The sequence below is a fragment of the Triticum urartu genome, chromosome 4 (genome assembly GCF_003073215.2).
Source record: "Triticum urartu cultivar G1812 chromosome 4, Tu2.1, whole genome shotgun sequence".
Lineage (NCBI taxonomy): Eukaryota > Viridiplantae > Streptophyta > Magnoliopsida > Poales > Poaceae > Triticum > Triticum urartu.
Window position 1 is genome coordinate 449236961 of NC_053025.1, and position 23380 is coordinate 449260340.

At 48.8% G+C, this 23380-nt stretch overlaps 2 pseudogenes; one reads left to right on the forward strand and one right to left on the reverse strand.

Moving 5' to 3' along the window:
• Nucleotides 1-476: 476 nt before the first annotated feature.
• On the forward strand, nucleotides 477-8947 carry LOC125553935 (annotated as a pseudogene).
• Nucleotides 8948-9442: 495 nt separating this feature from the next.
• LOC125553936 lies at nucleotides 9443-10820 on the reverse strand (annotated as a pseudogene).
• Between the last annotated feature and the right edge of the window lie 12560 nt (nucleotides 10821-23380).

The following is a 23380-nucleotide window of genomic DNA, read 5'->3' on the forward strand; positions in this document are numbered from 1 at the left end:
TTTCGGAAGGAGGGAGTACCAAGTAAGCAAAATTACTGAACTCTTATGCTAGGGACAGTAGGCCGTCAGCCAACCGTTACTAACATGTTAAGAGGCGCGCCATTGGCATGCCCCGGGCATCTTGTTGTCTTGTTTATTACGGATGGATGTTCCACAAGGTAATTAAGCTCCAGCACTGAGCGGCGACTACCAACGAAATTACATTGGTGAATCCACGTGGTGCTAGCTTTGAGTGTACCGGCAGGGCGATATATCGCTCGGTCACCTGTGGCTGGCCCTCTCCCTTGTTCGCACGCTCGAAAGCGATACTTAAATTGCTCACCGATCACCCTATATGGACAATGGATATTGCACTACTTATCCCTGGCTTGCAACTACAAGACACACACAGTCGTTATACATATATATAGCACACCTCTACCTACTTATCTACTTGGCTAGCTAGAGTGTACACCTCGTAGATCAAAGGGATCGACATGGGGGTGTTCAGGTTCTCGGACGAGGCTGTGGCCGCCGTCGTGCCCATCCTGGTGTACTGGGCCTACTCCGGCGTGCACACGGCGCTTGGCCATGGACACGTCATGGCCAAGTACAGGCTCAACACCAAGGCTGAGGAGGACAGCAAGAACACGGTGTCCAAGCGTGCCGTGCTCGGGAACGTCCTCATGCAGCACCTCATGCAGCTCGTCGCCGTCACCGTGCTCACCCCGGTAACATTCATGCACACATGCATGCACGTACCCGTACGTCCTAGTACTTTGTACACAGCCTCTGATCGACGGACAAGTTTGTCCCGTAGAGGGGCAGGGGGAGCGACCAGACCACGGGCGACTCGCCGGCGACCGCGTCGTCGTCGTACCTGACAGCGGCGCGTCAGATCGCGGTGACCGTGGTGCTGTACGACGCGTACCGCTACGCGTGGCACCGCCTGGCGCACCACAGCTCAAGGGCGGAGCCAGGATTTGGACATAGGGGGCCAAGCAAAGTTGAAAAAAAAATACCGCTTCATTGCTATAGAGTATAGACATGTGGTAATTATATTTAAATTAGTTGTATAATCTCGACGATTTTTAATAACATAAAGTATATTAACAATTTCATTAGAAGAGAATTCAGTTGTAAATTCCTTCGAAGCAAGTTTTCATGCAATGCTCAAGCAAGTCATCTCTCGTTTCACTTTGAAAACATGCCCTCTGACAAATAAGCTGAAATAATATTTCTGGTGTTTGTCGACCCTTTTCTCTTGATAAATGTAAATCATAAAAATGACATCACAAGTCACATAATTAAAAAAAATTGAAATTTGATGTACAAATTTGATAGGTATAAGATGGGAACTGATCGAGATGAGCAAGCAGTTGTTAGTTGTGCTAACCTTAGCTAGTTGGCCGGAGAATTAACGAGCTCACGATCGCGCCGACGTCGCCTCTGATCTAATCCGGAATTGATTGCCAAAATTTGCAGGAAGAACGTGAAGTAGCAAGGATGTACTAGGATAGTACTCCCTCCGTTTTTAAATATTTGTCTTTCTAGACATTTCAAATGACTATTACATACGGATGTATGTAGACATATTTTAAAGTGTAGATTCACTCATTTTGCTCCGTATGTAGTCACTTGTTGAAATGCCTACAAAGACAAGTATTTAGGAACGAAGGAAGTAGGATTTTAATTCATAATAACTGATAGCTACAAGTACGTAATACTAGTACCTTCCTCTATCCGATCTTCGACTCCCAGTAAAACTCTGATCTAATGGAGCCGCCTTCTCCTGCCTTAGTCCTCAGACACTGAACAAACAACGAACAAAGACGACATATCAACGCAGCCGATAGGGTAGGGGTGGTGGCGTGGTAAGCGCCTTACCTGAGCGGGAGCGGCAGCGGCAGCCGGGCAGCCGGCGGCTGGGCGGCGGCTGCAAACAACGCCCTAGACCCTAGTGCGAGGACACGATCAAAGAATCGATCGCATGAGGCAATCAACAAAAAGCCACAACCACATGACAATGACATGGGCTATTGGGCTTCGGTCTAGGATAGTTATTATATTATTAGTACTTATACGGGCTAATTTTCCTAGAAAAATCTTATATGGGCTAATGATGTGATTATCTCCGGCCAATTAGCACATCTACAGTATATATACTATCTATACTACTACTTGCTAGAGATCGTTGGGGGGGGGGGGCGATCTAGCCCCTGCTCGCCCCCTGTCTCCGCCCCTGCCGCAGCCGGTTCTTGTACCGGCACCTCCACTCGTGGCACCACCGCCTGGTGGTGTCCTACGCGTTCGGCGTCAAGTACGGGCACCCGGTGGAGGCCCTCATCACCGACAAGGCCGGCGCATCGCTCGCCATCCTGGCCTCCGGCATGTCGTCGTCGCCGCGCGCCACGGTCGTCTTCCTCTCATTGTGCAACATCAAGGGCATCGACAACCACTGCGGGCTGTGCCTCCTGCCGCGCCGCCTGCAGTCGCTCTGGAACAGCGCCGCGTACCACGGCGTGCACCACCTGCCGCGCACCTGCCGCACGGTGTCAGGTACAACTTCTCTGACCTCTTCTTCGTCACGTGGGACAAGGCGTTCGGGACGTACCTGCACTATACCATGCTGAAATTTTGTCTATTTTGGGCCTAGCTCAATAACAGTTTCAGAAATTCTTAATAAATCCTAGAGGCCCACGCAGCCCATTCGTGCAAGGCAAGAGATGGAACTAATGTTTAGTCCCACATTGCTAGTTTAGAGGGAGTTGGACCTCTTTATAAGGGAGGTTCTTTCCCCACTTGTATGAGCATGAGAACAAGAGGGACATCCACGCGCGCTCCTCCTCCGCCGCCTTCCTCGACACGCCGCGGCACGGCGCGGGTTGCGGGAATGAGCCGAGCCGATGTCTAAATTTTTGCGAAAGTGGAGTTCGAATGCGAACGGTGCAACCCTCTCGCATCCTCCTCTTGCGCCTATAAAAGGGATGTCACTCCTCCCAGAGAGACGCAACAGAACGACTCCTTCCCTCGCCACCGGTTCCATCTCTGAGCTGCTGCTGTCTTCCTCATCCCGGCTTGCGGCGTGATATACTGTCTGCTCTAGATATGTTTAGTTACAGTTCATATATGAAGATGATGTTTACCTTCTCTTTGTCAAATCGCATGACTTGTTTTATCACCACTATACTGGTCATGCTTTATCTAGTATTTATGTTAATAAAATCATTTGATAAATTGCTCATATTTCCAACAATCCAAAAACCTTATTATAGGCAATTTACCCCGAGTGATTTTGCTGCTTCCATGAGACCTCCTATGTTTGAGGGTATCCACTATAAGAGGTGGCGCGTGAGAGCAGTCTTATGATTTCAAACCATGAGTTGCTATGACGCCACTCTTGGCAAACCTGAAGGAGAGCTTGATGCTCAACAGACACAAGCCTTTCAGAAAATGAATACTCTGTTTAAGGCTGCTCTCTTGAGTGTTCTTGGTGAGAACATAGTTGATGCTTATGCGTCAATTGATAATTAAAAAGATATGTGGGATGCACTTGAGGCCAAGTTTGGGGTTTCGGATGCTGGCACTGAGCTGTACATCATGGAGCAATTCTATGATTACAGGATGACTGAAGAGCGCTCCGTGGTTGAGCAAGCTCATGAGATACAGTCATTTGCTAGAGAACTTGAGCACTTCGGTTGTATGCTACCGAACAAGTTTGTTGCCAGAGGTATCATCAGTAAGCTTCCTCCTTCATGGAGGAACATTGCTACCTTGCTGAAGCATAAGAGGCAGGAGTTTTTCGTCCCGGATCTCATTGGCACTCTTGATGTGGAAGAAAAGGCGAGAGCAAAGGACACACATGCTCGAGGTATTGAGGGAGGATCTAGTGCCAATGTGGTACATAAGCAGAACTTCCAGCCCCATAAGTTCAAGAGCAAGGGCAAGTTTGATGGTAAAGCAAAGTTTGATGGGAAAAACAAGGTTGTCCAGCACAAGAACTTGAAGAAGAAGAATGACAAGAAGAAAGGTGTCTGTCATGTGTGTGGGGATCCTGATCATTGGGCTCCTAGTTTCCCTAATCGCTATGACAAGCGTCATCCTGGGAAAGGCGGCAAGACCGCTAATGTTGTCATTGGAGACATTGATATGAAGGATGCTGGATATGGTATATTTCCCACTATTCTTTCAGTATGTCATTCTCCTGATTGGTTGATTGACACGGGTGCTAATGTGCATGTATACGGTGATATTTCTATGTTTTTGTCTTATCAGACCGCAGGGACTTCAACCGTGCTGATGGGCAACGGTTCAAGTGCTTCTGTTCATGGTGTTGGCACGGTCGATCTGAAGTTTACTTCGGGGAAGATCGTGCGGCTGAAGAACGTGCATTATGTCCCCCCGGTCAATAAAAATCTTGTTAGCGGATCTCTTCTGTGTAGAGATGGCTACAAGCATGTCTTTGAGTCGAATAAATTTGTAATATTCAAGTATGGAACCTTTGTTGGTAAAGGCTATGAGTCAGGAGGCTTGTTTCGTTTATCCTTATCAGACGTTTGCAATAAAATTGTTAATCATATTTGCAACAATAGTGAATCAAATGTGTGGCATTCATGTCTTTGTCATGTTAACTTTGGTTGCATGTCGCGACTAGCAAAGTTGAACTTAATCCCTAGTTTCACCACTGTCAAGGGATCTAAGTGTCAAGTGTGTGTGCAAGCTAAGCAACCTCGTAAGTCTCACATGACTGCGGAAACGAGAAATCTTGCACCACTAGATCTCATACATTCAGATCTTTGTGAAATGAATGGCATTTTGACAAAAGGTGGAAAGAAATATTTCATGACGTTAATTGACGACTCCACTAGATACTGTTGTGTGTATCTTCTGAAATCTAAGGATGAGGCTTTGAACTTTTTCAAGATCTATAAAGCTGAAGTGGAAAACCAACTTGATCGAAAAATCAAGAGGCTTAGGTCCGACCGTGGTGGAGAGTATTTTTCCAATGAATTTGATGCTTTTTGTGCGGAACATGGTATAATCCATGAGAGGACGCCTCCCTATTCATCTCAGTCAAATGGGGTGGCCGAAAGAAAGAACCATACTCTAACTGATTTGGTTAATGCCATGTTAGACACATCGGGTCTCTCCAAGGCATGGTGGGGGGAGGCGATATTGACGACATGTCATATCCTAAACCGAGTTCCCACAAAGAACAAAGAAATAACTCCATTCAAGGAATGGGAGAAGAAAAGGTTAAAACTCTCTTATCTACGAACATGGGGTTGTTTGGTGAAAGTCAATGTTCCAATTCCAAAGAAGCGGAAGTTTGGACCAAAGACTGTGGATTGTGTTTTCCTGGGATATGCTTTTCATAGCATTGCCTATAGATCCTTGGTTGTAAAATCTGAGGTACCTGACATGCATGTCGGTACGATCATGGAGTCAAATGATGCGACTTTCTTTGGAGATATCTTTCCCACGAAGGATATGGCTACCTCATCTAATCAGGAAATGCCTAGTTCATCGAATCAGGAACCAGTTACAATTACCGAACCTGCCATTTCGATGGAACACTTTGAAAGTCCTGTGGAGGAGAACAATGAAGTTCCTACTAGGAGCAAGAGACAGAGGACTGCAAAGTCCTTTGGTGATGATTTTCTTGTGTATTTCATAGATGACACTCCCAGTTCTATTTCAGAGGCCTATGCATCTGAAGATGCTGACTACTGGAAGGAAGCGGTTTGTAGCAAGATGGATTCCATCTTGGCGAATGAAACTTGGGAGATAACTGATCGTCCTTATGGGTGCAAACCTATAGGATGCAAATGGGTATTCAAGAAGAAGCTTAGGCCTGATGGTACTATTGAAAAGTACAAGGCTCGGCTCGTGGCTAAGGGTTATACCCAAAAGGAAGGTGAAGACTTCTTTGATACTTACTCACTTGTGGCTCGACTGACCACTATTCGAGTTCTACTTTCACTAGCTGCCTCAAATGGTCTTCTCGTTCATCAAATGGATGTTAAGACTGCTTTCCTAAATGGAGAGTTGGACGAGGAAATTTATATGGAACAACCAGATGGATTTGTACTAGATGGTCAGAAAGGAAAAGTGTGCAAGTTGCTGAAGTCTTTGTATAGACTCAAGCAAGCACCCAAACAGTGGCATGAGAAGTTTGAAAGAACTTTAACAGCTGCAGGTTTTGTTGTGAACGAAGCTGACAAATGTGTGTACTATCGCCATGGTGGGGGCGAGGGAGTTATCCTTTGCTTGTATGTTGATGACATACTAATTTTTGGAACAAATCTGAATGTTATTAAGGAGGTCAAGAATTTCCTATCTTGCTGTTTTGAGATGAAGGATTTAGGAGTGGCTCATGTCATTCTAAACATCAAGTTGTTGAGAGACGATGATGGTGGGATTACATTGCTTCAATCTCACTATGTGGAAAAGATCTTGAGTCACTTTGGCTACAGTGACTGCAAGCCCTCTCCAACACCATATGATGCTAGTGTGTTGCTTCGAAAGAATCAAAGAATTGCTAGAGACCAATTGAAGTATTCTCAGATTATTGGCTCGCTTATGTACTTAGCCAGTGCTACAAGACCTGGCATCTCTTTTGCTGTTAGCAAACTGATTCGGTTTGTTTCGAAACCAGGAGATGTGCATTGGAAAGCTCTAGAGAGAGTTTTGCGTTATTTGAAAGGCACTGCAAATTATGGAATTCACTACACCGGGCACCCAAAGGTGCTTGAAGGGTATAGTGACTCAAACTGGATCTCAGATGCTGATGAGATAAAGGCCACGAGCGGATATGTATTCACTCATGGAGGTGGCGTTGTTTCTTGAAAGTCTTGCAAGCAGACCATCTTAACGAGGTCAATAATGGAAGGAGAACTCACAGCGCTAGATACAGCTACGGTCGAAGCAGATTGGCTTCATTGGCTCTTGAATGACTTGCCGGTTGTTGAGAATATGTACCGGGTATCCTTATGAATTGCGACAATCAAACTGTGATCATGAAAGTGAGCACCTCAAAGGATAACATGAAGTCATCAAGACACGTTCAGAGAAGGTTAAAGTCTGTCAGGAAAATGAAAAACTCTGGAGTTATTGCATTGGATTATATCCAAACGTCTAAAATTTTGGCAGATCCTTTTACTAAGGGTCTATCACGTAATGCGATAGATAATGCATCGAGGGAGATGTGTATGAGACCCACAATATGAGTTGTTCACAGTGGTAACCTATTCTTTGTGATCGGAGATCCCGTGAATTAGATATGGAAAACAATCTGTTGGTCAACCGAGAGGAGAGTATCTTTACTATTCACAATACCACTCCATGAAGATGCAATACTCTCATAATCTGCATGGCTGGTTGATATATATCTTAATGTGTTCTAAGTGGCTCATTTAAGTAGAGATGTTATCCTGCAGAACATCTTTTAAAGAACACACCTATATGAGTCTGATTGTCAAACATCGCAATATATGAGAGTAGGGTTCTCTCTAGTAAACTCATGAAAGGTCACGGAGTATGACGCATAAGCTCCACCCGCGGGGAAGACCCACGGTAGCCACGTATCGGTCAAGGCTTTATGTGAAGCTAGATTCGCAGAAAACTTGCAGTTCAAGGCCCAATCCATTGTTCAAGTTGCTTACTAGTGTAGCATAGAGTTCTGGGTGGAAGTTCAACTTAACAGTCTCCACTGCAGTACCGGTATATAAAACAGTGTTTTGGAACCAAAGACAATTTTTGTGTGCCTCTGGGATCTGATGGGGGATTGCTGGAATTTTGTCTATTTGGGGCCTAGCCCAATAGAGCAGTTTCAGAAATTCTTAATAAATTCTAGAGGCCCACGCAGCCCATTCGTGCAAGGCAAGAGGTGGAACTAATGTTTAGTCCCACATTGCTAGTTTAGAGGGAGTTGGACCTCTTTATAAGAGAGGTTCTTTCCCCACTTGTATGAGCATGAGAACAAGAGGGACATCCACGCGCGCTCCTCCGCCGCCGCCCGCCTCGCCACGCCACGCCTCTTCACGCCGCGCCGCGCCGCGGGAATGAGCCGAGCCGATGTCTAAATTTTTGCCACGCACTACGGGTATACGAAAGGTCACACGGAAGCTGAAAAGATTTTTGCAAAAGTGGAGTTCGAATGCGAACGGTGCAGCCCTTCGGCTGCTGGTTGTTCGCTTCATCTCCGTCTCTTCGTTTCACCTCCCATCGCTGCCCTCTCGCCTCCTCCTCTTGCGCCTATAAAAGGGAGGTCGCTCCTCCCAGAGAGACGCACCAGAACGACTCCTTCACTCGCCACCGGTTCCATCTCTGAGCTGCTGCTGTCTTCCTCATCCCGGCTTGTGGCGTGCACCGCACGTCGGGACAGTAGGCCTCCGAAACCGCACCTTTTGAGTGCTGTACGGGAGAAGGGTGATAAGGTTTTTGGGGAGCGCTCAGCGCGACTACTGGCTGCTTCATCACGGACGATCCGGTCGCCGACAACTACTTCCCCGACGACGACTTCTTCCCCGACATCCACAACCTCCTCGATGACATGGCAGGCGAGGACACCGACCCCAAGTCCAGCGCTTCTGCTGCTGCTGTCCCGTACGTGTTCTTCTCCTTTCTATTAGAGGTCCTGCTACAGTTTCTTGTTCTAATATTTGCCTTACATATGTTAGACTCTATTTCATATATGCAACTTGCTATACTGTCTGCTCTAAATATGTTTAGTTACAGTTCATATATGAAGATGATGTTTACCTTCTCTTTGTCAAATCGCATGGCTTGTTTTATTACCACTATACTGGTCATGCTTTATCTAGTATTTCTGTTAATAAAATCATTCGATAAATTGCTCGTATTTCAACATACCGTCCAGGAGAGGCCCGGCGGCGGGGGGCTGGTGATCCAGCCGGTGCGCCCCAAGGCGTCCAAGGCCACCGCCGTTGTCACGCCAGTTGACTGACTCCGGCCGGGCATGCTCATGCACGCGCCCGGCGTACTACGTACTGTTGCATTATAATTTCATCAAAATGTATGTGAGTTGTGTTGATCTTGTTTGCACCGCTTGTTTCGTTTAGTTCTCCTAATAAATCTGGAACGTGATATAATTGGTTGTGTAGGGGGGTGCAGTCATGTTGTACACTCTGTAGATCGAGTCCAGTCGTTTGCGTGTTTCAAACAAGGCCTGATGCTTTCCTTAAAAATAAGGCCTGATGCTTGCAAATGAGTCCAGTCGTTTTTTCTGTTTTGTTCGTTGTCAGTACGGCACCAATAAATGATAAACCTACAAAAAATCTACAAACGTTTGCTGAAATTTCCAAACTATAAATTTGGCATTCAGCATAGTCTAGAGGACCGAAACTTTCCATGCTGCCTGTTTGTTTTCAACAGAGCATGTACTCCAGGTCCAGGATCTGGCTATTGATTCCATATGTCAACCGAACAAACCAGATCAATCTAAGAGCACAACCACTCGATTTATTAACCTTGACAGAGAGATTGAACCGCCCTATGTTCAGATGTATGATCCCCAAAAGGAAACATAATTTATCAGTTATTATTATCACCATCCAGCAGGACCAGCCTAATCTCGTCGATGGCATCACCATCGGCACGATCAAAGTCGGCCGTACACATGTTCTCTGCCTCCATGCCCGGGCGTCGACACGCCTCCAGGAGGGGATAGCCCTTGTACGCCTTGTACGCCTTGCAGATGTAAGCTTCGAATTTCCCGTAATCCTGATACCAAGACATGATTGATTATTTCAAGGACTAGCTTATGCATATATAGATGGTGAAATTCAGACATGAAACTGTCCCATGGCAAAAACGAAGAAAACGGCCCCTTACGTTGTAGAGCGGCTTGCCGTCGACCACAACCCATGGAACGAACTGGTGAGGGGGCACGAGCTCAGCTGTCTGTCTCCCGTACTCGAGCGAAAGCTGGATGGAACATGCGAAATGCCAACACTGGTTTAGCAATTTTGCATATAAATTTCATGTGAATGATGCAACAAAAGCAGATGCAAAGGGGACGGACATTGTGGCCACGCTCGCCCTTGTAGCACTCCGTGACTGGCTTGGGGTCAAGCCCCTGTTTCTGGAAGCACGACTCCCACTCCCGGTGCCTGTTCTTCATCACCAGGTCCGACACGCAGTAAATGAAGCCGAGATGCACTTTCTGCATCAAAACAAAACAACAGCTATCAGTTTCAAGAAAAGTTCTCGTTGTCGTTGTTGTGTCGTGCAGTCGCAATAATACGTCGGGTGGTGAAGCAGCGAGCAGAGATTAAGATGAGGTGTGAATAAACTGAATTACCACGTCCGGCCAGGCGTCGATGGCGCAAGCCTGAACGGTGTTGAGAAGGCATTCATCGGGGCCATGCTGCATGCAACAAGCCAGTATCCCAACGTCAGTATGAGCATCTCTATAGCCGAAGGGAGAAGGAGAGGAACCCACCTGACATGTGATGGCGCCGTGCGCGTCGACCTTGGCGTTGCCATAGGGGACGAGGGTGAGGTCGGCGGCGTCGAGTAGGCCGTCCCTGTAGGCCTTCAAGAGGTGGTTCGTCACGAAGCGGGCCGAGTAGGGGCACAGCGACTCGTAGTAGATCGCCACGTGCACCTTCTCGCCGCCGCTGCCAGTCGCGACGTCGCCGGCGGAGGTGGCGGAAAGCTGCTGGAGGAGCGCTGCGAGGAGCAGGAGATGGTGGAGGCCGCGCGCCATGGTGTTCGCTCAACCGATCGAGCAATGCGGCAGAGGTGATGGCAAAGTGTTATAGAAGGTGATTAGCGCCAACCGGGCGGCCGCGTGTGCAGCCGGGTGCTGGAAAGAGGTGAACGAGTTCGCTGCAGTGTCACGATGGACTTACTCTCTAACTGAAAGCGCATAGCTCCATCTAGAAAATAGTTTTGGATTGACAAGCTGACGTATTTCCCAGGATATGTACATAAGCAATCCAAGATAAGGTGAGCGTGATTTTGCCGTTCTATAAGAGTGCGAGACAGCAGCACAACTGCGTGCTCTGACATTCGGTACGTTTGGTGTATACGTAACCATGCAATTATGTTGGCTACTGTTCGAGCGGTTGGCTATTTCAAAAACAATCAACAACTATGCTGGCTTTTTTTCCTACGCGCAAAAGAAAAATGGAAACAAAAAGTGCGAGACGACCCCATGTGTGTCGTCACATTTTCCCTGCTACAAATCTGAGCATTGGGAACGATGCTCGATGTCAGTTTTAAGCCACGGAAATTTCACTCTACTCTAATTGTTGAATATGTGAGGTGGATTGCAAACTGAGTGTAGCTTAGATGATTAGATTTCTTGTGGTGGAACCAGCCCACCCGGAAAGTTCTAGGCGTGACAATCGGGCTCGTATTTTTCTGAATTTATTACAGACTTTTCAGCAATGTTCGTTTAATGGGAGGAGTTGTTTCCATACGAATACACAAGATCTATCTAGGAGATACATATCAACGAGAGGGGGAGAGTGTGTCCACGTACCCCCGTAGGCCAAAAGCGGAAGCATTAGCTTGACACGGTTGATGTAGTCGAACGTCTTCGCGATCCAACCGATCAAGCACCGAACGTACGACACCTCCGAGTTCTGCACATGTTCAGCTCGATGCTGTCCCTCGAACTCTTGATCCAGCAAAGTGTCGAGGGAGAGTTTTGTCAGCACGACGGCGTGGTGACGGTGATGGTGATATGATCTGCGCAGAGCTTCGCCTAAGCACTACGACAATATGACCTGAGGAGTAAACTGTGGAGGGGGGCACCTCACATGGCTAAAAGAACAATTAATGTGCTTTGGGGTGCCCCCTGCCCCCGTATATAAAGGAGGGGAGGAGGCTGGCCTAAGGGGGGGTGCCATGGGAGGAAACCGACTAGGACTCCTAGTCCAAGTTGGCCACCCCTTCCTTCTTTCGGAGGGGAAAAGGGGAAAGGAGAGGGAGAGGGGGAAGGAAAGGGGGGCTGCGCCCCCTCCCCTTGTCCAATTCGGACCGCCCATGGGGGGCGGGTGCGCCACCCCTTGAGGGCTTCCCTCTTTCTCCCCTATGGCCCATGTTGGCCCATTACTTCCCCGGGGGGTTCCGGTAACCTCCCGGTACTCCGAAAAAACTCAAAACACTTCAAAACAATTCCGGTGTCTGAATACTATTGTCCAATATATCAATATTTACATCTCGGCCATTTCGAGACCCCGATCTCATTCGGGACTCCGAACAATCTTCGGTCACCAAAACACATAACTCATGATACAAATCGTCATCGAACGTTAAGTGTGGGGACCCTACGGGTTCGAGAACTATGTAGACATGACTGAGACACATCTCCGGTCAATAACCAACAACGGAACCTGGATGCTCATATTGGTTCCTACATGTTCTACGAAGATCTTTATTGGTCAAACCGCAATGACAACATACGTCATTCCCTTTGTCATCGGTATGTTACTTGCCCGAGATTCGATCATCGGTATCTTCATACCTAGTTCAATCTCGTTACTGGAAAGTCTCTTTACGTGTTCCGTAATGCATCATCCCGCAACTAACTCATTAGTCACATTGCTTGCAAGGCTTATCGTGATGTGCATTACCGAGAGGGCCCAGAGATACCTCTTCGATACTCGGAGTGACAAGTCCTAAACTCGATGTATGTAAACCCAACAAACACCTTCAGAGACACCTATAGAGCATCTTTATAATCACCCAGTTACGTTGTTACGTTTCATAGCACACAAGATGTTCCTCTGGTATACGGGAGTTGCATAATCTCATAGTCAAAGGAACATGTATAAGTCATGAAGAAAGCAATAGCAATAAAACTTAACGATCATTATGCTAAGCTAACAGATGGGTCATGTCCATCACATCATTCTCCTAATTATGTGATTTTGTTCATCAAATGACAACACATGTCTATGGTCAGGAAACTTAACCATATTTGATTAACGAGCTAGTCAAGTAGAGGCATACTAGGGACACTTTGTTTTGTCTATGTATTCACACATGTACCAAGTTTCCGGTTAATACAATTCTAGCATGAATAATAAACATTTATCATGATATAAGGAAATACAAATAACAACTTTATTATTGCCTCTAGGGCATATTTCCTTCAAGAAGGCTAGCAAAACATTAACATCTAGATTGAAAAGGCGCAGGCCTCATATCTGGGAGCCACCTATCTACTCCTGGTCATTGGTTCCACGTAGTAGTAGGCTCCGTCGGGGTAGTAGTAGTCGTCGGCGGGATCATCTGGCTCCTGGGCTTTGTCATCGATCGCAACAATCGGGTAAAGGGGAAAAAGGGTAGCAAAGCAACCATGAGTACTCGTCCAAAGTACTCGCAAGACTTACATCAGATCTATGATAAATATGCATCGGTGTCAAAGGAATGGGGCTATATATTTGGACTATACTTGGCATTGCACGATTCTTTCGAAAGCTCTCAGACGTCAGGGGTTTAGCGGCGCGCGCCCGGTTGGACGGTAACCACCTTCCCTTGTATAATGGGGTGGGTCTGCTCCAGGCCGTGTTCACAACATGAAGGATTACAAAGGACCATTGGCCCATGACCCCTTTGCATTTAGGATGTAGACCGGCGTGCTGGCCTCTCTGTTGAGCCTAGGTAGGACTACTGTGTGTCGATCAGCCGAGGCCGGGCATGACCCAGAAAAGTGTGTTCGGCCAAACTTAATCGAGCGTGTTGGGTAAGTTTGTGCACCCCTGCATGGAAGTATATCTATTTGAATAGCCGTGTCCACGGTAACGGACACTCGGAGTTGTATCCCGATCTATTACAACTAGAACTGGATACTTGAGACACTAAATGGATATGATGCTCCAGGATTGCTTTTTCACGGGGAGTCGATGAAGGATCCCTGGGCGTTACTAAAATATACCTATTACTTTATAATATGCTAATCTGCACTCTTCTAATGCTGCAAGACGATCCAAGATGCTAGTCTTTGATAGACCAAGTGCCCATACTTATTCCCGTGTGGTGGTTAGTGCGAAAAGGCCAGAGGCCTAATCAGATCACATATCCAAACCCGTTAGTATCTTAGGAGTGCGCTAAGACGATCAGTGATCCCATCACCCCGTCTCGAGGACTTACGGCAAGGGTCAGGCCCCTCCCTCTCTAGGGTGGTTTGCCTGCCCGACCGTACCTCGTAATTATGTCATGGGTACCCTCATGGTCAACCCGACTTCAGTAACTCTCGCGGGTACCCCTTGGTGTCGACCCGACTTTAACAAGGTTCTGGGGTAAAGTCAAGGTAACCGTGTGTCCATAACATCAAGAGGGAAAACCAAGGAATCACCCTCGATGGATTCCCACTCGATGTAACCGTCAAGATGACCTTGGAGGAATCACCCTCGAAGGGTTCACACTTGAGGTGTTGCACGACAGAGTCGTTATCGGGAGTGGTGAAGGAGGAATCACCCTCTGTAATCCACGACCGATTAGCTACACTGTAGAGATATCATGAGGAGTGCGTTACAAGGTATCACCATCGGCACTCGATAGTAGCTTTTGCATAGTCGTACAACTAAGGGGGTGTGCGGTGATGTGTCGGTCTTTGCACATCGATCACGTTGATGAAGTCACCGGTACAAAAGTGGGGCAACGAGGACAAGGGTGAGGGGTCACTGATGGATCTCTAACCAACCTATGATAAGCATATATGATATCACGTAAAGTACAATAGCATGTTACAAAAGCAGGCTATGCATCAGAATATGAGCTCTCAAACAACAATATCAAAATCTAATGCAAGCATGAGAGAGGAAGAATGGGCGATATAGGAATGATTAAGGGGGTTTTTGCTTGCCTGGAAGCTTTTTTGAAAGGGACTAGTCGTCAGGTGTGTAGTCGTACCCAGGAGCAGCGTCGGTCTCAGGGTCTACCAGAGAGAAGAGGGGGAAGAAACAATAAGTGTAGAGCAAACAAATGCATCATGATGCATGCCATGGCATTATGATGTGCTAGGGGTGACCTAACACAGTGCTATGCATTACAGACGAAGCGGGAAAATATCTGTGGATATTTCCCCGGCTTCAGACAGTTATCGGACAGATGATCCGGAGGGGAAGGTTCCATGTTTATAGTGTTGGAGGGGTGAGGGAGTCCTGGATTAGGGGGTGTTCGGGTAGCCGGACTATACCTTCAGCCGGACTCCTGGACTATGAAGATGCAAGATTGAAGACTTCGTCCCGTGTCCGGATGGGACTTTCCTTGGCGTGGAAGGCAAGCTTGGCGATGCGGATATTCAAGATCTTCCACCATTGTAACTGACTTTATGTAACCCTAACCCTATCCGGTGTCTATATAAACCGGAGGGTTGTAGTCCATAGGCAATCAACTCCATACACAACAATCATACCATAGGCTAGCTTCTAGGGTTTAGCCTCCTTGATCTCGTGGTAGATCTACTCTTGTACTACCCATATCATCAATATTAATCAAGCAGGAGTTGGGTATTACCTCCATCGAGAGGGCCCGAACCTGGGTAAAAAACATCGTGTCCCTTGTCTCCTGTTACCATCCGGCCTTGACGCACAGTTCGGGACCCCCTACCCGAGATCCGCCGGTTTTGACACCGACATTGGTGCTTTCATTGAGAGCTCCTCTGTGTCGTCGCCTTTAGGCCCGATGGCTCCTTTGATCATCAACAACGATACGGTCCAAGGTGAGACTTTTCTCCCCGGACAGATCTTCGTCTTCGGCGGCTTCGCTCTGCGGGCCGATTCGCTCGGCCACCTAGAGCAAATTGAAAGCTACGCCCCTAACCATCAAGTCAGGTTTGGAAGCTTAAACTACACGGCTGACATCCGCGGAGACTTGATCTTCGACGGGTTCGAGCCATGGCCAAGCGCGCCGCACTATCTCGAGGGGCATGATCTAGCTCTGCCTCCGGACAGTGTCCTGGAGGCCGCACACGCATCGGTTCCAACCCCTAACTCGGAGCCTATTGCGCCAATCGAGGATGAGCGGTTGGACGTCACCTCGGGGGCTGCGATCCCGAAAGCGATCGAGCTGAACGCTAGCCCTGCACTCTGCACGACCCGTGACTCCGAGGATCCGGACTCCTCCCCGGACTCCGAACCCCCCGCGCCCCTGCCAATCGAATCCGATTGGGCGCCGATAATGGAGTTCACCGCCGCAGACATCTTTCAGCACTCGCCTTGTGGCGATATCCTGAACTCTCTCAAGACTCTCTCCTTATCAGGAGAGCCCTGGCCGAACTACGGTCAGCGAGGATGGGATACGGACGATGAAGAAATTCAAAGCCCACCCACTTGGTAGCCACTGTCGACAATTTAAACGACATGCTCAACTTCGACTCCGGAGACATCGACAGCATGGATGACGATGCAGGAGATACCGACGAACCAACGCCCATAGGGCATTGGACAACCACCTCATCTCACGATGTGTACATGGTGGATACCCCTAAAGGAAGCGACAATGAGGAAAAAGGGGATGGGACGGGAGATCGACCCCCCGAAAAGCAGTCAAAGCGTCGGCGTAAACGCCGACCCAAGCCCCGCCTCAACAAAAACCCAGCCATAGAGCAGGACGAGCCGGTAGACGACGAGCAGGCCTTAGAGCAACCGTCCGAACAGGGCAACACGGATAGAGAAACCGAACATCCCTCCTCCGGCGAAAACGGCATTCCGGACGACCTCACGCCGAATAAACCTATGGAGCAGAAGAACCTCCATGAGAGGCTCGTTGCAACTGCACGCAGCCTAAAGAAGTAGAAGCGGAAGCGGAAGCTAAAAACAGCGGAAGACGCACTCCGGATTAGATGGAGCAAAATAATCAATACCACAGATAAGTACGGCGACAGTCGCCGCACTAAAAGCTATCTAAAAAGAAAGCTACTACCTGAATTCGACGAAGAGGCCCTAGAGCCCTCGCATTCAAAAAAATGAAAAAGCCACACGGTCGGATAGACGACCCCATAAAGCGGCAAGCGGCGCCGCACCTAAATCGGCATGCGACCCACTTAAGGATTCGCATCATGGCCCAGTTAGGTCTATTTATGGGCCAAGAAAGCAAGCTCTCGTAAGCAATGCTATGAAGCCATCATCAGAATCTGGCACACCCAAATACAGGGGCGCCGCACACCCCCTATGTTTCACCGATGAGGTCCTGGACTATGAATTCCCAGAGGAATTCAAACTTGTAAACATAGAGGCATATGATTGAACAACAGACCCTGGAGTCTGGATCGAGGATTATATCCTCCACATACACATGGCTAGAGGAGATGATCTCCACGCCATAAAATATCTACCCCTTAAGCTTAAAGGGCCAGCCCGGCATTGGCTTAAAAGCCTTCCCGAAAACACAATTGGAAGCTGGGAAGAGCTCGAGGATGCTTTCCGAGCAAACTTTCGAGGGACCTATGTCCGCCCTCCGGATGCAGACGATCTTAGTCACATAACTCAACAACCCGGAGAATCAGCTCGGCAGTTCTGGAATAGATTCCTCACTAAAAAGAATCAGATAGTCGACTGTCCGGACGCCGAAGCCTTAGCAGCTTTCAGGCATAACGTCCGAGACGAATGGCTCGCCAGACACCTCGGCCAAGAAAAGCCAAGAATAATGGCCGCACTAACAAGCCTCATGACCCGCTTTTGTGCAGGGGAGGACAGCTGGTTGGCAAGGTGCAGCCCCAGCGACCCAAGTACATCCGAAACTAGGGATGGAAACGGAAAACCGCGACGCAACAAGGACCGTCGCTGGACTAAGGACAAAAGTCCGAAGAGCATGGCAGTCAATGCCGGATTCAAAGGCTCACGACAAAATCAGGAAAAATCGCCCCCCAGAATAACAGGGACGATCCATCCAACCTAAGTAAAATCCTGGACAGGATATGTCAGATACACAGTACTCCCGGGAAGCCTGCTAACCATACCCACAGAGACTGTTGGGTTTTCAAACAATCCGGCAGACTCAATGCCGAACACAAGGGGCTCGACACACCAAGCGAAGACGAGGACGAACCCCAAAAGCAGAGCACCAGGAAACAAAAGAACTTCCCACAAGAAGTAAAAACAGTGAACTCACTTCACATAACAAAACGTGTGTCGCCCGTAAAGGTACGCACCACACGACCCAAAGGGTCCTGCCACTGGTTGTCAAAACCGATCACTTCGATCAGCTAGATTATTCTAGGAATATCAAGAATGTAGGCTGGATTGCCTTGATACTCGATCCAATAATTGGCGGACTCCAGTTTTCAAATGTCCTTATGGACGGCGGCAGCGGACTAAACCTGATATATCAGGATACAATCTAGCACATGGGGATAAACCCAGCAAGAATCCGCCGCAGCAAAACCTCCTTTCAAGGGGTAACACCTGGTCCGGACACCCATTGTATGGGTTTTCTCTGGCTCGAAGTTATATTCGGCTCTGCCGATAACTTTCGCCGCGAAAAGTTGACCTTCCATATCGTCCCGTTCTCAAGTCGCTATCAAGCACTACTGGGACGCGAAGCTTTCGCCCGCTTTAACGCAATACCGCATTATGCATCTCTCACGCTTAAGATGCCCGGTCCACGAGGCATCATATCTTTAAAGGGGAAGCACTAAAGTGCGCCTCCCCAAGCGGGGGACTGTGCGGCCGCTTTGATAGCCCCACAGTAAAATGGCCTCACCGGCCAAAAAACTTCGGAATAGGTCATTAAAGACCACGAACGCGGATAGACGAGTTCGGTACAAAATCATCATTGATGCAGGCTTAGTGGCCTTATACCCCCGCACTAGGGGCTCCATGCATATACAATAAGAGACAATAAAGCTCAATTTTATATATTTTACTTTACACTTTGTTTATTTTAAACTTTTGTTCGGCACGACCCGTTTTCAACTCAGTTCCTCTCTTTTATAGATGAACGTCGTGCGGCGCCCGTCCAGGATACGGCCCAACGGAGACACAGGCGCAGACGTGCAGTAGGGACCCGTCCTAAAGGATTCTTTTTAGATTAAGACCCCGCGTAAACCTTTTTTACTGTCTCTTGTTGCTACACATCCCCTGGTTTTTTCTGATATAACCAAGGAGGAGGCTGGCGTCTTGGCATGTGGCCATGTCAGAAATTTTTGCACGTACCTGGACACTAGGGGCTTTTTTAATAAAGAGTGTTGTTTCGCCCGCACTCATAAAGACCGAACACCTTAGGGAGTGTTCAGCGTCACGAGTTTTGGCATTATATGCATCAGCTCTGAATCATGTCTTTGGTCAAATGTTGGGTTGCCCGGTTCCTGAGTTCGGCTACCTTACGTTCCGCTCTATCGACTAAGGTAGCACCAGGAGAACTACTGCGATTGTGCCCCCGGTTCGGCCGGGCGAGCACCTCAGTAGAGAAAGCCGAAAACTGACTGTCATGATGTAGCGTGAGACTGGTCAGCCACTCGATGACCTATCGGAATCTATCGGATTCCTCCGCTTTAACGAAGGGCCGCTTCCCGGTCAGGCACATACGCGCCCCGAATTCGGACGAGCGCAGTTGCCACCAAGGAGCTACCTAAAGAGTCTCATTGTCAAACTCCTATGGCTAAGTGAAAGTGTTAAAGCATTATAGTCCAGTTTCCTGGCCCGCTGCACTATCACCTCCTTTGTAGGACCAAGACGTTGGGTTAAGTGTGAAAATGCGTCTTCTGCGAGCACCCCCGCACTATGTGCGTGGGGGCTGAAGCCAACGACTGCCATCTTTCAGATTCATATATATATCTTAAAACGGCCGCACAGGAGGTGTTCCCAATACTTGGAGGCACAAGTATAAAAAAGGCCACTACAGTTTATCAAAATATTATTTTATAATTACATATGCTACCATAACATAGCATCTTTCGGGCACCGCGTCTCTATTACACGAGCGCCTTCAAGAACTTCCTGAAAATAGTGCTCGGAGGGTACTCGGCTTTTGTCCGAATCTCGGTACGCAACAACGGTGGACTCCATCTCTGCCCAGTATGTCTTAACACGGGCAAGAGCCATCCTAGCGCCCTCTATCCATGCTGACCTCTTCATTGCATTTATACGCGGCACCGCGTCAAGGAATTGCTGCACCAAGCTGAAATAACTCTTCGGCTCCGATCTCCCCGACCACAGGTGACCCATGACGTACTTCATGGCGAGTCCAGACAACCTATTCAGTTCAGCCCATTGAGCCAAACGATCATCCACTGCCATTGGACGCTCTGGATTGTGAAACTGCGACCAGAAAAGCTTTTCCACTTCGCGATCTTTCTGATCTCGAAAGTGTTCGGTCGCATCAGCAGCACTCGCTGCCAAGTCCAGATAGGTATCCTCCACACTCCACATCCGGTCCAAGGAGCAAACTTTGGATCACAAAATTTCCTTCGCAGCATAAAGGGCTTTCCAGCCGCAATCTGTTCGGCCTAACGCAGCTCCTCCTTCGCAGCTCTCATCGCAGAGCGAGCGTCCTTGGCATCGGCAACGGCCTTCTCTAAGTCCGTCTGTCTCGCCCGGTCTTCTTTCTCAAGAAGTTTGCAACGGTCTGCAGCGCTCTTTAACTTCTCGGCCATCTCGGCCATCTCTTCTTTGCTTCGGCAGTGAGCAGCCTGTTCGGCTCTCAGCTCTTCAAGGGCCTTCTCGGCAGCCGCATCGCTTTTTCTGGCTTGCTCCTTAGCTCGGGCAAGTTCTGCCCTAAGATTCTCCACGGCGGCCGTACCATCTGCGTCAAGCACACACATTGTAAGACACTGGCATGTAGCTCCTCTTACCTGATGCCGCCCGAAGAATTACATACCTTGAGCCTCATCAAGCCGCTTGTTGACAAGCGTGATGTCGGCATCTGCCACGTCCAGTTGCCGCTTTAGTTTGGCCACATCATCAGTTCGGCTAGATTCTGGATACCTCGCCACCTACATTCAAAGGCGACATCTTAGACCTGGGATTATGATCCTCCGCATGTCGTCATTTCTTGACAACGCGCAGAGTCTCAGGGGCTACTATCTACACAGGGCGCATCTTACTTATGCGCAACTGACAAAAGTGTACACTATCTAACGTACCTCAAAACCCGTCAGTAAACTTTTGACGGCCTCATGCAATCTGCTTTCTGTGGATGAAATCCTTTCAATCACCGTGCCCATCAATGCACGGTGCTCCTCTGAGATAGAAGCTCGCCCCAGAAGAATCTTTAGCTCCTCCGGCCGAGCACCAGACGGTGCCGGACTTGTCCTATGGCCTCTTTCGAAGGCCGGACGCGGAGAGCCTTGGGGGGCCACATAGCTATCTGCCGCCCCTGCCGGATTCAGAGAAACCCTCCGTGACGACACCTCAGGGTCGCCCGCCTCGCTAGGCGGTACGGCAGGGGGAGGCGTCCCGCTCTCCATCATCTCCGGAAGAAGACCCCCCGAAGACGAGCTCTGCTGAGAAGGGCTGAGGTCCGAGCTACAAGGTAAAATTTCAGTTAATCTTCTCAGATATAAATCAAGGATTTCTTTCATCCCTCAAAATGAAAACCTCTCTCTACTTACGGCTCGCTGGAGGGCTGATCCCTTTGAGGGCGTAGTTCGGCCGAGGAACTCCCCGGCGTCGGACCCTCTGACGAGGATTTTCTCCCCCGCTTCGGGGCCATGGTCTCCGGGTCGTCAGAGGCAGCCCTCTTCTTCCCCTTGGGAGAGGAATTGTCGGTTCCTCCCTTCGGAGCAGCCTCCTTCGAGGAGGCCATAGTTCCCTTGTCCTTCCCCTTACTTCCCTCCAAAGGCATTATCTTCAACATCCTAACAAGCACGGGATCCGGCCTGGTTTCGGGAAGGGGAGCCAGACACCTGATCAACTTTGCCTTCGCTATCCACTCCTGTTTAAAAGGACGGCTCTTTTAGGGGCAAGTTTATGACGATTATATGGATAGTAGGTCCGGGCACAAGGTTACTTACTTTGGTACCCGGGCGATTGCAGCTTAGGCCTGCGTCCTCGATCAAATCCGGACACATCATTTGTGATCCGAAGAATAGTTTATACATCTCCACGGGCGTTGCGCCCATAAAATGATGGAGAGCTCGTGGTCCCTCCGGATTAAACTCCCACAGACGAAGGGAGCGACGTTTGCCGGGCAGTGTTCGGCGAATCAGCATGACCTGCGTCACCTTGACCAGGTTGAGGTCTCTTTCTAAGAGATCCCTGATGCGGCCCTGCAACAAAGGCACGTCTTTGGATAACCCCCAATCTAATCCTTTGTTGACCCATGATGCTAGCCGTGATGGGGGACCCGAGCGAAAGGCAGGAGGCGCCGCCCACTTGGCGCCCCTGGGAGCGGTGATATAGAACCATTCTCGTTGCCACAAGCCGAGCTCCTCTTGAAAGGAGCCCTCGGGCCATGGAGCGTCAGCATTCTTACTTATGACAGCGCCTCCGCACTCTGCGTGCCGTCCCTCGATCATCTTCGGCTCCACTCCAAAAGTCTTGAGCCATAATCCGAAGTGAGGAGTAACACGGAGGAACGCTTCACACACAACGATGAATGAGGAAATGTGGAGGATGGACTCTGGAGCTAAGTCATGAAATTCCAGCCCGTAATAAAATAGCAGCCCCCTCACGAAGGGATCCATCGGGAAGCCTAACCCCTGAAGGAAGTGAGACATGAACACTACGCTCTCACCGGGCTGGGGACTGGGAATAACCTGCCATTGAGCAGGCAACCTATGCGAAATTTCGGCGGTCAAGAACTTAGCCTCTCTCAACTTTAGCACGTCCTCCTTCGTGACGGAGGAGGGCATCCATTGGCCTTGAAGGTTGGAACCGGACATTGTCGAAGGTCTGAGCCGCCCGGAATCTGAAGCCTAGGGTGTTGGAACTCAAGGCGACGGGCGAACTTGTTTTGGGATTGGAGAAAAGGAGTAAGGCCCTGGTCCCTTTATAAGAGGTTGAATACCAGGAGCCCTCCCCGTAACCGTTTGGGACTCGCCTTTAATCAAGAAAACATGCTAACGGGCACGATTGGGTTACCCACGTCCGTATTGATGAGAATCCCGTAAAAGGGGTGCACACGATCTCTGCTTTGACAAGACGTGCCAAGGAAACCGCCTCGAAAAACACGCTGAGGTGGAAGAGTGAGAATGATTCGAGTGAAGGACTTGGCTGTAGTGTGATGACGCACTGCGGAATACGTCAGCAGATTTGATTTGTGTTAATATTATTCTCTCTATGGCAATATGTGGAAGCTTATTTTTGCAAAACCGGACACTACTCGTGGTGTTTACAATCTTTTATGAAGGACTTGGAGGAGGAACCCGCGTTGCAATGCCGAAGAAAATTTGCGCGCCGGACTCGTCGTCATTGAAGCCTGGTTCAGGGGCTACTGAGGGAGTCCTGGATTAGGGGGTGTTCGGGTAGCCGGACTATAC